Genomic DNA, 14466 nt, shown 5'->3' with positions numbered 1-14466 from the left:
ATGGACTGGAGATTCTAAAGTTAGCTGTTTTTCCTCCAGGGAGGAGAGTCAAGAAAAAGTCCTAGGACAGTCTGGGTTTACTATGGTCTCTTGGCTGCAACTATTTGGAGCAAAGTTTCAGCACCTTTAGGAAAGCCAAGCTTTGCAATTGACTTGTGAGCAGAGCACTGGCTCAGCCAGCAAGGCACAGTAAAGGCAGTGGGCAGAGGTCCAGCAGCCCATGGGCTGAAGGGCTGTGGTGCTGGTGGGCTACGGATGAGCCGGTGGGAAATGGCAGGGAGGGAAGGGGCTCAGGAGAAAGCTCCACCCTGATTCTGGTCTTGCTGCCCATGGATGTCTTGCATTTGGTCTTTCCCCTGTCATTCCCCTAGGTCCCTAGCTGGCCAGCAAGCCCGATCACACCCCATGGATAGGAGCAGGGAGTATCTGTTAGACACAGGCCTGGGCATCACTCACACTGGTGCTTGGGCTTTAAAGTGTATGTGGAGAAGGCCCTGGCAATTTGTTCTTTCCATTCATCCCTACTATTTTTCTCCCCCAAATAAGTCTCAGAAGCTCCCTTCTTCCAAGCCTTGCTTCAGTAACCTGGGCTTCACGACCACCAGGAAGCCTAAGAACTCCTAGGCCCAAGTGAGACAGGAGCCACTACAATGAAGACTGGGAAAGACGCTTGGCCTGTCTCTACCCCAGGCTCTAGAGGTGCACACCATGCAAATACCAGTGTTTCAAGGCACCCTCGGGTCTTCCTTTCTGACTCCCTTGTACTTTACCTGCCACCAAGGGCTTTGAATCCCTTCCAAGCTTTCTGCACTTCAGGTGGAATCCCCTGTTTCATTTGCCAGCAGCTTCATCTGCTAAAAGAACCTACTTTTGGGACTGCCAAGAAGCAGCAGACACAACTTGGCTTTGCCAAAACAGCATGTGGTTTTGTTCTCCCATTCTTCCTCACCCCATTTCCTTGACTTGCCAACTGGAGAAAGCAGGAGGAGGCAGAAGAAAGTGGGCAGAAGTGTGGGGGTGGGGGAAGATAGGGTGCAGAACAAACAAGTTCTCCAGTAAGTTATTTACATTGCATGTGGACCCCACGACAGTCTGGAGGCTCCACTGCCAATCCAAACAATATTCTGCCCTGCATTTTCCTCTCCTTTGAAGTTGGGGAATGATGGGAGATAGGTGGAATGGAGAGACAGTCATCTTAATTGGCTACTTCCTAACCAAGTTTAGGATCAAGAACAAGGACTACAGTAATAGCATAAAGTAAGACAAAACAAACAAGTTTTGTCTCCCCTAGCCTCACCCCTTGGAAAGGAGGGGGCACCTGCATGGTGTGTGTGCAGTTTGCATTAACAACAGCATCAGCCAGGGTGCCTGCACATTCTCGCTAGTATGTAGGTACACACAAGCTTGCAGATCCTGGTGAGGGGAGTGGTAGCCAGAGACAGCCAGAACTCAGAGCTTCCAAGAAAGCACTAGACATGCTGGTGCCAGAAGCTCTGCAACTGCTGCTTTGCCCAGACTCCAGCACAGAGCCACCCGCAGTCAGCCAGAGCCCGCCAAGGCTATTTATGTGGCACACCAGTGGGCTATGGCTTCCTCTGCCCCCCATCCTGGCGCGCATCCATCTCCCAGGAGTAGCTGTGGGACTCACGCGTGGGCATGTTGTTTGGGATCCTCTGCCTGGGAACCAGGTGCCACCTTCTGGGATGCTGCCAGCCTTGTCCTTGGTCGTGGTAAGTTTTCTTGCCCCCACTCTGGGGCATTGCATCTCCTGCACCCCACTCTGTCCCAGCCACCTTCAAGACGCAGGTGAGTGAGCACCTGGAATGCGACATCTGAAAGCTGAGCACAACCAGGCTCTCTCTGAACCAGTCAGCAAGGCCATTTTACTTGATTTTATTGTGTACCTTTGGGTAAGGAGGATTTTCAACTATATTTATTTAGGGTGGCTCTTTAGGTAGTTTTTTTGTTTTTTGTTTTTTCCATTTATGGATTCTGGTATTTCTTTATTTATATTTTTTGAAGAGCAAAACCAACCTCATAGAGTCTTTCTGGGGTAATGTTTCTGTTCTTAAGTTTGATGTATATTTTGTAGATTACACAGAGTTAGCTGGAGGAGATAGGGGAGATGCATGAAAAGACTAAGACTGAGAGTCCAGTTATTTTTCATGATGTTCTTTCTTCCTTGCTATGGGCAAAGCCACAACCCCAGCCAGGCAGTTAACTGTGGGACACCCACACACATTCTCTCTCCCTCTCTCCCTTTTTTTTTCTTCAAAACACATCTCTCTCTCTTTTTGACAGGAAGTCTAATGTAGGAATAATGTAATATATTTTGTTTTGAGAGCTGTAAATCAAACATCATCATTTCTTTTTTTCCCTTGTATTTTTATCATTTATGTTGCCACACTAAATATCTTGAATAAGCAATTTGTGATTTTTGATTCTAAACTAACCCATAATATCCAGCCTGTATTTCTCCCCTTTGAATTCATTTTGAATTTTCTTTGACTAAATAAAATGTGCTTAAAGATGTAAATGTCATTATCATTTTAAGGCTCAGAGGACATGCTTCTATTTTATAATTTTGCTCTTACTTGTGAAATAATAATATTTTCTGAAATATATGCATTTTTAATTTCTGAGTCTTTAAAGTTTTGGTTCATTGGCTAAAGTGGTTGCCACTCTGTTGAATGAAAATTCTTTTATGCTGTTTTACATGGTACTTGATCAATGTCATAGTCAGAAGGCTTTCAGAAGAGAAGGATTTTTTCTATAAAGCATTTATGAAAAATACAGTCTACTCTCTTTAGAGTTAGGACAATAAGAAATGAAGTATATATGAGTTAGGGCTTGACTGAGGAAATACAGACAAGGCTGTGGTTTCGTTACATTAATTGCAATATTTGTGTGATCTAAATAACAAAAAGTCCAAGAAGACCAAATTTCCTCAGGTATGAGGGCTGCTAACCTCTGTATGGCTATTGAACTATTAAGGTTTTCCTCAGAGTCAAATATGTTAATGGAGGATGAGGAAATACAACTAGAGGTGAAAATACTGTTTGATGGCAAAGGAGATTCAAATTTAAGAAAGATTCAATTGAAAAACTATTAATATGTACATTTTGTAGACTTCTTTTCCATAAAGAACTACACATATTCTTGTCTTAATCACATTTTCCAATAACAAAACTTAATCACTTTGATAGTTCTTAAATTTCAATGTGCAATAGTCAAAGTGAATTTAGTATATTTTTTTCTTTTTTTTTTTTTTTTTGGTACCAGGGATTGAATCCAGGGGTGCTTAACCACGGAGCAATATCCACAGCCCTTTTTATTTATTTATTTATTTTGTTTCAAGACAGGGTCCTGTTAAGTTGCTGACAGCCTTGGTAATTTGCTGAAGCTGGCTTCGAACTTGAGATCCTCCTGCCTCAGCCTCCCTAGCTGCTGGGAGAACAGGTATGTACCACCACATCCAGAAATTTAGTGTGCACTTTGATGCAGCAGTTCCACTCTCCCATGAATAATATCTAAGTAAATTATGACAAACCAAGGTAAACATAGTATTGGTTGAAGGAATTATGTGTTATTGCTAGAAAATAAAAGCATTTATTCAAATAAAGAGAACTAATATGTTTCAACTTGGTAATTTTATAAAATGTTACAGATGATGCTATTGAGAAAATATCTTGAATAAAATTTAAATATGTGAAAAATTCACTCTGTTAATTTTGCTATTTGTAAGACTAATTTGGGAAAACACAAAATACTGATTCTCATGTCTTCCCCTGTGTCTCTACAGGTAATAGAAATCTTTGATTTCATGCATAGGAACCAAATTATGTAAAGTAGAGATTACAATTAGATTCTTTAGAATAAAACAAAGAAAGAGAGATTGAAAATAAGAAAATTATTATTTATGACTAATAAATAGCAAAACCCAGAGTAAGTGAATTATTATTCTCTCTATCCAGTGTTCTTCTGATATACCATACTGCCCCTGGTGAACTGGGCATCTGACTCTTCGGAATGCCTCTTAGATATTAACTACCTGGAGTGTAAAGACAATGTCTTCCTTTTCTTTTGCACTTCTTTGCAGTTTTGGCCCACAGGTAGAAGCCAAGCAGTGGTATTAGTTAATGGAGATGTGGACTTGACAGTGTGGAAAGAAGCTTGGCATCTGATGATGGAGAGTGAATCCTGAGTAAGTCACATTTCAGCTGCATGACCTAGGGTGCCTTATTTAATCTCTTAACCTACTTTTCTCATCAGTAAAATATAGATGAAAATATCTGCATTATAGTAGTTTTTATAATTTAAAAAATATGGGCTGGGTTTGTGACTCAGTGGTAGAGTACTTGCCTAGCATGTGTGAGGCACTGGTTTGGTCCTCAGTACTACATATAAGTAAATGAATAAAATAAAGGTTCATCAAAAACAATAACAACAAAAAAGAATATTTGTAATCATTCCACATAGTACCTGCTAGCAAGTAGATGCTCACAATTCAGTTTAACTATGGATCTTATGGCTTTCTTTTTTCCAGATTAACCCCCTTTTTTTCCTGTGGAGATGTTTTTATTTGTGTGATGGCTTAGTCTTATATATGTTTTTCACCTTAAAAATTACACTGCCTTGGTTGGTAATGTAGGATGGAGCAACCCATTTTTATAAGAGAATCTTCATATCTGACCTTGCAAATTCCAAGAAGCTAGAAGAAAGGGAAATAAGCAATTTACCTGAAGCACATACATCATATCCCCCATTTCTTGCTCTCTTTGGTCAGGCAGGTAATTTACAAAAAACTGAACCAGGACCATTCTTAGGAGGAAAGTCTGACTTTGTGAATATGCTCAGAAGTCAAATGTTGTCTCTGCCTGAACCAGTAGATCCTTGGAAACTTGAAACATGAAACTTAATTTTTAATTTTGTTTGTGGTATTTATAAGTGAAGGTACAAGGGTTTTTTTCATGAAGTTATGAAGCTTAGATGTGGCAAAACTAGATATTGCCCCGCTTTATTTTAAGATTTTTGTCTTAGCTTTGCAGCATTTTCTTTTATTTTTCATCAAAAGTTGTAAACCTCAATTTGTTTAACATGATGTTTTTAGATGAATAACCCAGTCATTACAATAAAATCATATTTCCTGGAGCAATATGTTTTATTAACAGTTTCATATAATAAATATGAGATTCCTCCTTCCTGAACATCATTTTGACTCCTGTTAGTACCTTTGCTGCCTTCCATTAATGGCTTTGGATGGAATGATTTCACATCTTTTAAGTATATATCTTTGGTAATTTATATCAAGGCTCTCTTCTGAGGACCTCTACAGAGGCCTGTAAAAAACTAAGGTGGGAATTTTATTCTTAACTTGGCTATGTTTTAAATTTAGGAAGCCAATTTTTCTGGTTCTGAAGTAAAGTAATTTTCTTCTTTTTTTTTTAATATAAATAAGACTAATTAATTTGTAGTTTCTACTGAAATTGCATTCTTCTCCCTTCTGTCTAAATGGCCCAGACCATTTTATTCTATGGTGTGAGCTCCTCACAAAGGTCCCCTGTTGTCATTAATACACTATCCTATCTGTTATGATCACCACTTTACACATTCACACTAGGACAGTTAGGTTGAAAAGTTAGAATCTTTCTTACAGCATTCAGACAGTAACGAAGCACTAAGGAAGAACATTTTAAAGACACTTTTACACTCATGTCTTTCCTCTTCTTCAGTGCTAGGAAAATATATGGGATAATTTAGTCAAAGAAGTCCAATTCCATTTCCCATTTGTCTGGAAATAATTATTTACTGAGGAGATAATGTGCTCTGTGGAAGAATGGTTTAGCAAGTAATATATATTCTTTAGCTCATTGGTGTTAGGAACATATGTTAGTGATCCTATCATAAAAAGCTTATGTTTAAAAAGTGGTTGCTGTGTGAGCATAGTAACTATTATTTTATGATATTGTTATATGGTATTGTGTCATGGGGGGGGGGCTTCATTTTGTCTGGGAGGAATGAATGAGTTTAACCAATACATCAATTCTGTAATGAACTTTTCTTCAAAGTCTGATCTAGCCCTACAAATATCTGTTCATTAACTGTAGAAGCTTGGGATTCCATCATACTTACTTAGAGGTAATCTTCAGTAAAAATCCTTAAGTAGATAATAAAAATGGGTGTTAAGGGATTTAAATATGAATTTAGAAACTAGAGAAAGATAAAAATAAAACCAAACCACTTAAACATAGTCACATCACCTGTCAATAATGTCAGTGTATTTTGCTGCCTTTACGTTATTTCCATAGACTTGCCATACTTTTTACATGACTAAAAAGGAAAAGTTAGGTATGAACCTGGTTGAATGTTTAATAAAAACTTAGCACTGTCATGCTGATCTTGATGACATAGCCTCTTTTTTTGTTTGTTTCCTTCAGATATGGTCCCATTCAAATAAGTTGACTTGAAAAGTGTTAATTACCATTTAGAGATGAACTTCTGTTCAAAAGCAAGCCACATGTCTAGCACAAAGTGTGTTGAATTTATGAATGTGTAAAAATATGTTTATTCCTTTTTTTCCAGTTCAAGAACATTTTCCCCCAAGAGCAGCCAGTGTTTTAGCTTTTTCCTTTTCTTAATGCCTTTTTTTCCTTGCAAGATACTGTGATTTCTTTAAAATTCAAGAAACTATTTTTGTATCTAGCTTAATATTCAACCTAAATTATTGTTCTTACCCACTGTTAAACCAAATTAGTTTGTAAAGGATGGATTTTAAATAAGTATGTTTAGGACACTATAAAAAATGAAGAATATTGAAGTGCATTTTCAAATGTTAGAACATAAAATTAATTTAACCTTTTGTACAGAATTTCTTTAGAAGTTGAGGTTTTATGTTAAAGTTTTCTTTTCTAGAGTTTCTTAGTAGACCAATGTTATTTGAAAATTAATTTCCTCATAAATGTGTAGGTTAGTTAAAAATATTTTACATATTGCTTCTTTTCATCTGTTAAATGTAGATTACATAGAATGATGAACTGTAGCTAACAATATGTCTGCCTTATCCTCAGAGAAAAGATAGGCCTGTACATGTAACATGTGATACTCACAATTTAGAATTTAATAAACTGCAAGAGAATACCACAAGTTTTGATATTTTACTTGTTTGCCTTTTTGGTTTTTTTTAATTTTTTAATTTGAGGAAATAAGCACTCTGTATTCCTCACCCTAATTGCCCTAGTGGGATGGACACCAAGTATTTGTCACATTTTTTGTTTCCTTCAGGGAAAGCAGGACATCACAAAAAATAGTGAATGTTTTGCTGTATAATGGCATTTTAAAATATTAATTAATTTAAGCACATTTATTGTTTTTATAAATCAATATTTTTTTATTACAAGTTCATGTGTTTTGTGCATATACACATTCTTACTGCCATGCATTCTGTCTCATCTTTATAATTTTTCCAATAGTATAAATAACAAGATTACCTTAGTTTTCTGAAATATAATTAGTCATTAAATTAGAATGTAGCATGTTGAAATAATAAAGGAAGTTGTTTTTAAAATTTGTTTCTTGTTCTAATTTGTTCCATATGACAACAGAATGCATTGCAATTCATATTACACATATAGAGCACAATTTTTCATATCTCTGGTTGTATATAAAATTGTATATACAATTTTTCATATCTCTGGTTTTGACCATTCATGTCTTTACATATACTTAGGGTAATGATGTCCATCTAATTCCACCATCTTTTCTACCTCTATGCCCGTTCCCCTTCCCTCCCACCCAAAAAGGAAGTTTTGAAAGTTTATCTCTTTACAGTATTGAGACCGTTTGGAAGAGTTTATATTGATTTTATTATAAAGTAAGTAGATGAGTCATCTAAAACTTGTAACTTTATGAAATTCAGAACTATTCATCACTGTGGAATTAGAAATGCTGCTTTCTTTATATATTGACTTTTAATTGCAATTGTTAGCCATGCCTTCATTCTCATTTTAGCTCTTTTGTTACCACATTTTTTTAGCAAAAGTGATAAAATGTTGTGTTTTAACAATAATATGTAGATATTTTTATTTTCTGTTAACTGATAAATATGTCAGAATATTTTGGGGTTTAGTTTCCTTTGAATGGAAAACTTAAGATAAAGATCATTTATTTTCATGAGAGCTATAAGGATTTGAGCATTTACTGTAGCATATGGTACATTTTCTGTTCTGTTTTGTATACCAGCCCATTAAGATGAAAAGCTGAAATAAGTAACCTAAAAATAACTCTGCTATTGGCCTAATTTTTGTTTATTTGTTTTATGGTCAATTGATTTTATTGTCCTAATTTAACAACAACAAAAAATCATCTTCTGTGCATGAGTGAAGTTCCACATTTGACTACCCTGATGGAAAAGCTCTGAAGCATTTTGCCACCTATTCACAGAGCAGCATCTGGTTTGGCATCAGCGTAATTGTTCAGAGGGCTACTCTGACTTTTTTATAGTAAAAGGTGCTAGCCTTGGTCATAGCTCTAAACTCCTTAGTCCAAAGTGACCCACCTGATGATCACAGTTTGACCACACCTCTAGTTGCATAGGCACACACATTTTTCCAAATCACATTCATTTTCACAACAACTTACAAACTTGAACTGGAATTGATGTTTTTAAAAAATGATGGAAGAAAAGGTATATACTAAAACTAATCACAAGAGGTATAGTCAATGCCTTTAACAGTTCAATTATTATTATTTTACCTATTCAACTGCTCCATAAATTATCAGAGTATTTTATAAATAGTAGCAACTTGTAAAGTGGAATAAAGTTAGGCATTTCTTTCCTTCTTACCTTTTCTTTGGTGATGTTTGCTGTTTTGTTCATACTGTTGACTGGTGTCCAGATTGTTAATATATGTATACTTTTGGGCATCTTCTTGTCTCGCTGATGGAAATAGTAAAAAAACCAGAAGATGGTATACAAATGGTATAGAAACCAGAAAATAGTGGTTCTTTTACTAACTCTTAAGAAATTTGAACATTTTGTTTGATAATACATTCAGAGTTGATTAGAAGTGCAAAGTGCCTCAGAAGCATGACTGTGTGACAACAATGGCAGAATTATACATTTCTTCCTGGTGGGGTAACTTCTTGGCCCTGGTATATTTAAAGGCTTTTGCACTTACATTCAAAGGAATTTTTATTCCTTCCTGAAGAGCTTTAAGAATTTAGTAGTGAGCATTTGCTGTGGCATATGGTGCATTTTAAATTTCAAAATACTTTTGAGTCCACTGATATGTTGGACTAGTATGAGCTTAGAACACCCATAAAAATACTTTAGCTCTTTTTAAAATTTTATACATTCTAATTTTTATACATGATGGCAGAATGCCATTCATTTCATATTACACATATAGAGCAGAATTTTTCAAGACACTGATTGTACACTACTTTAGCTCTTAAAAAGATAAGTTATGAAGTCAGTAGAAAAGATAATTTGTTAAAGAATATCAGCACTCAAGTGTTAGAAGGATTTTAAGAGGATTTTAAGTAACAGCCCTAGTAGGGAGCTGCCATGGTAGATTGCTACATTAATGGCCTGCAAGGAATCACATCTTCCCAGATACACTTTTCTGTAGATCCCATTCCATTTGACTGGTTTTAACCAGTGGGACATAAAGGATTGTGAAGCTGGGCTCCTTAGACTGCTTCTGTTACTATATGAAGAAGCCAGGTCTAGAAGTCTGGATGATAAAAGCCCACAGGGAGTGATTTAACCCTACAGGCATATGGTGCATTTTAAATATCAAAATACATTGCCCCCAGCTAACCTACCAGGTAAATGCAGCTACATGAGTGAGCTTATGCCAGATCAGCAGAAGCATCATACAGTTGACTCAGTGGATAGTGAAAATAATCAATTGGTTTAAAGTCACTAGATTTTGTTTTAAGCAATGAAGCAATGACTACAGGAAGTTAATTTTTCTGTCTTTTCTCTATGTCTCTTTTATAGCAGTCACTTTGGTAATGTTCCTACAATACCTACTCTCTTACAAAACGCTGTATCTGCAGAAGATTAAGCAATAATTTTTCATAATTTTCATTGTATAAAATGGGATTCCTGTCTTTTGATTTATTAGTATGAGGGAGGAGTCTCAAAATGAATGAAGCTTTTGAAATGTTCCATGTTCATATCTAAACAGCATGATTTGGTTAGATGCTTATGAGGACTCTCCACATATCTATGGGGATGACTATATGTTCGTGGGAGCAGCTCACCTTTACATAGGACTGATATTTGAGATTTTCAGACTGTTCTCAGGGTCATACAGTGTTGTGAAAAGAAGAGATGTTTATTTGAGAAGAAGACATTGTGAAGTTCTCAGGTAGACTAGTGTTAACTTCTCCAAAGCAGAATTTATGACAGAGTCCTCTAAAGAAGGACAGGGACGATAAGGGGCAATGATAGATATATTGATCTCTGTAAGACTTTTATGGACTTATGTCCAGTTATACTTTGTGACTCATGTCCAAAAGTCTGACACTGATGGGAGCGGATATTTTTGCCCACTCTAACAAAGGTATCTTTTGTATTAAGTGGAAACACAAAGCTGAGGAACACAGATTGGAATTATCAAATGCTGTAGCACTAATTGATCTAGGAAGTCAGGCTTCTTGGTACCTAGCAACACTGGATTAGAAATGTGCTCCCTAAACTTTTAGTAGCTTATACCTGCTGTCCCTAGGATGGCTTCCACATGGCCTGAGGGCATAAGTGGTCATTGTCAGGAGAAGCAAACAAGGAGGCTCCAGAACTCATGCCCCACTGATCAAAACAAGGAGAAATACCTCTGCTCCCATTGGCAATCTCTGGAAATTTTTTAACTTAGTTAAGAGGCATTCATTTGGTGGAAGTTGAAGTGCTCTAGGGTTAATCTGGATTTAGCCACTCTCATTTTTACTAGTTGACACCTTTGCTTTCCCAGCCTGATGTGGATTGGAGAACATGAGTTAGACATGTACGTTCTGGGTTAATTCCACTTCTATTGTCTTCAGAAATAACTATGAGAACAAAAATAAACAGTACAAAAATATTCTGATAGAACTTGAGAGTCCTAAGTTTATTGTGTTACTTGAGGTTATCAATTGATCCTTCATCAAAGATTGAATTGTGAATTGTGTAAGAATTATGCAGCAATGGGAAATGACTCCTGGAAGACCCAGAACAGTCATATTAGGAGATAAAATAATTTCTACTCTCCTTTGTAGGTAATTATTAAAAAGCCAGATGTGAAATAGAGTGGTATGACCTTTAGGTGAAGCATGTGAAAAGTACTATTAAGATTCAACAAAGAAACAATTTCTAAAATTCTAAATATAGTCTCTGTATTTTCTTAGAAGTTAGTGACATTTGATAAAGATTTTTTATATATTTTTAAAGCTGTGACAATTAAAATTACTACAAGATTGGTTTTTGTTTTTGTTAAATCATTTTACCAAACAGAAAAGAATTGGAAAATTTCAAGTCTATTCTAGATAATCACAAATGAGAGATGAAGGAAGCCATGATACATCAAGGTCAATTTAATTTACATTGTTTTATTCCACAAAGGATTTAGGAAAACTACACAAAGAAACCACTCCAGTGAAATAATGATGATGTAGAAAAGAAAAATCAAATAGACGGAAAAACTGATTCACTGGAAGGTCAAATTGAGGGAAAAATATGTATCAAAATGAATGATGCAGTGACCTACATAGTTAAACTCCTAATTTGTCTTAGAGATTCCTAGCAGATAAAATAGAGTATAATTTGTTTTAGAATCTTCATTTTGAATAAAAGGGAGAATGGCTTTCTTTAAGAAAGGGACTGTTATTTTTGGACTAAGTTCTAAAGTTCTGTCATATTGGCAGATATCCCATACCTGAAAATAATGAGCACTGCTGCCCCCTAGTATCCTCGACCCTGTTCCAACAACAGATTTTCTGATTTTCTCTTTCTGTAAAGCCCCAAAATATAAAATATACCTTCAAATCATATGTCTGTGAGCTCAATTTGAGAGGGACTAAGACATTTAGTATTCTAGTTACTGTATATTACAAGGCAAAAAAAAAAAATCAAACACCTTTGCCACTCAGTAAGCCATATTCAGGACCTAGGTTGCTACCTGATAGATACTGCTTAACAGCTCCAAACTACAGACTGAAGTCCTTAATTGAAAAGGGGCCTAACCATGGAAGACTAGTTCCATGGTTAAGTGTTGGTACTGTTGGTACCAAACCTACTAATACTCCTACCATATATGAGAAAACAGAGGTACAAAAGAATTTGCCCAAGGATACCCAGCTTATAGATGATTAAGCCTGGATTCAATCTGAAGCAGCAGCACCATAAACAGTGTCTGTCTCAAGTAAAGTTGCAACTCCAGTGTTAGCCACAAGCCAAAGACCAACTCCAGTGTTAGCCACAAGCCAAAGATTTACAGTGCAGATTCCACCTTCTCCTTCCACTACTGCCATGCCAGTTCCTTCAACAACTGTAGTTCAAAATGTTCTGATTAATCCTTCAATGACTGGGCCCAAAAATATTCTTGTTACCACCAACATGCTTTCATTACAGAACACAGGCAATGAATCAAACCCACTGAAGAGAAAACATTAAATAATGATGACAATGATACTATGTAAGGGGATACTCTAGTATACATTCATTTAAAAAGTGTGTAGTTGGTTTTGAGCTGATATACTGTGTTAGAACATTCTAGATCTTAACTATTTAGTAGAAAAATGTAGCTGCAATACTTATTGTTGCTTGTATTCTTATTTTTTCACATTAGTTCAAACTGGTAGATTTTTTAAAATAAGAGCACAAATGTTTTCAATTAGGCTTCAAGTACAAGAGTTAAGTATTTGTTTCTTAATAGTTTCATATTAATGAAACTATTTAGTCCTACCACAGCAATTCTATTTTTGAAACAGTTTTCAGCCATCAATTACTGACAGTAGCACTTACATTTCAGTTTCTACAGCCCAATCTGTGGACTAATCTTTAATTTCTAACCTACATTTAAAGTTGTACTTTGTTTGGAAAGATAAAATAGTCACATTTATTGTCACTAATTTTTTTTTATTGTTGAATGTATTTAAATTTTTTCTTGGTTTTCCCTAACTTCCCACCCTAAATCCCTCTCTAAATCCCATTCATTCTGTTCTCACCCCCACAGGCTTAAATTTATCCCTATTGCTCTTTTTTTAAAAAGTAATTAATTATTTATTCTAATTTGTTATACTTGACAGCAGAATTCATTTCAGTTCATAGTACACAAATGGAACACAGTTTTTCATTTCTCTGTTTGTACACAAAGTCACACCATTTGTGTCTTTATACAGGTACCTAGGATAATGATGTCCATCTCATTCCACCATCATCCCTACTCCCATTCCCCCTCCCATTGTCTCCCTCCCATTTTTCCTATCCAAAGTTCCACCTTTCCTTCCATGTTTCCTGCCCCACACACCCCATTATGGATCAGCATCCACTATCAGAAAATATTTGGCCTTTGGTTTTTTGGGATTGGCTTACTTCACTTAGCATGATATTCTCCAACTTCATCCATTTACCTGCAAATGTCATGATTTTAATGCTGAGTAATATTCCATTGTGAATATATACTCCACAGTTTCTTTATCCATTGAACTATTGAAGGGCATCTAGGTTGGTTCCACAATTTAGCTATTGTGAATTGTATTGCTATAAACATTGATGTGGCTTCATCACTGTAGTATGCTGTTTTTAAGTCTTTGTAGTATAATCCAAGGAGTGGGATAGCTGAGTCAAATGATGGTTCCATTCTAAGTTTTCTAAGGAATCTCCATACTGTTTTTCAGATTGGTTACACCAATTTGCAGTCCCACCAGCATGTATGAATGTGTCTTTTCCTCCACATCTTGCCAACACTTACTGTTGCTTATATTCTTAATAACTCCCATTCTGACTGGAGTGAGATGAAATGTTAGAGTAATTTTGATGTGCATTTCTCTAATTGTTAGAGTTGTTGAACAATTTTCATATATTTGTTAAGTGAGTGTATATCTTCTTCTGAGAAGTGTCTGTTCAGTTTCTGGGCCTATTTGTTGATTGGGTCATTTGTGGTTTTGGTGTTAATTTCTTTTTAATAATTTTTATTTGTAGTTGAACACAATGTCTTTATTTATTTTTATGCAATGCTGAGCATTGAACCTAGTGCCTCACACATGTGAGGCGGGCGCTCTACCACTGAGCCGAGTTCCAGCCCTGGTGCCTGTTAATACAGGTGTCATTTTCATGTTTTTAAAATATGCTCCACATGCTTGATGTTCTCTAGTTTACTTGAACCTTCTATTTTGCATTTTTCACTTCATTTTATATCAGATGGGTTTTATCCCTTGCCTCCATACCACATACATATATGATTTGTTCACTACTGCTTGAGTCCT

The 14466-nt window shown here is 36.0% G+C and overlaps 1 pseudogene; it reads left to right on the top strand.

Moving 5' to 3' along the window:
- The first annotated feature begins 1475 nt into the window (after nucleotides 1-1475).
- Nucleotides 1476-12678, top strand: LOC144253381 (uncharacterized; annotated as a pseudogene).
- Nucleotides 12679-14466: the final 1788 nt, after the last annotated feature.

Source organism: Urocitellus parryii, chromosome 2 (assembly GCF_045843805.1).
Source record: "Urocitellus parryii isolate mUroPar1 chromosome 2, mUroPar1.hap1, whole genome shotgun sequence".
Lineage (NCBI taxonomy): Eukaryota > Metazoa > Chordata > Mammalia > Rodentia > Sciuridae > Urocitellus > Urocitellus parryii.
Note: the sequence above shows the minus strand (reverse complement) of the source record. Positions and strands in the feature narration are given on the sequence as shown.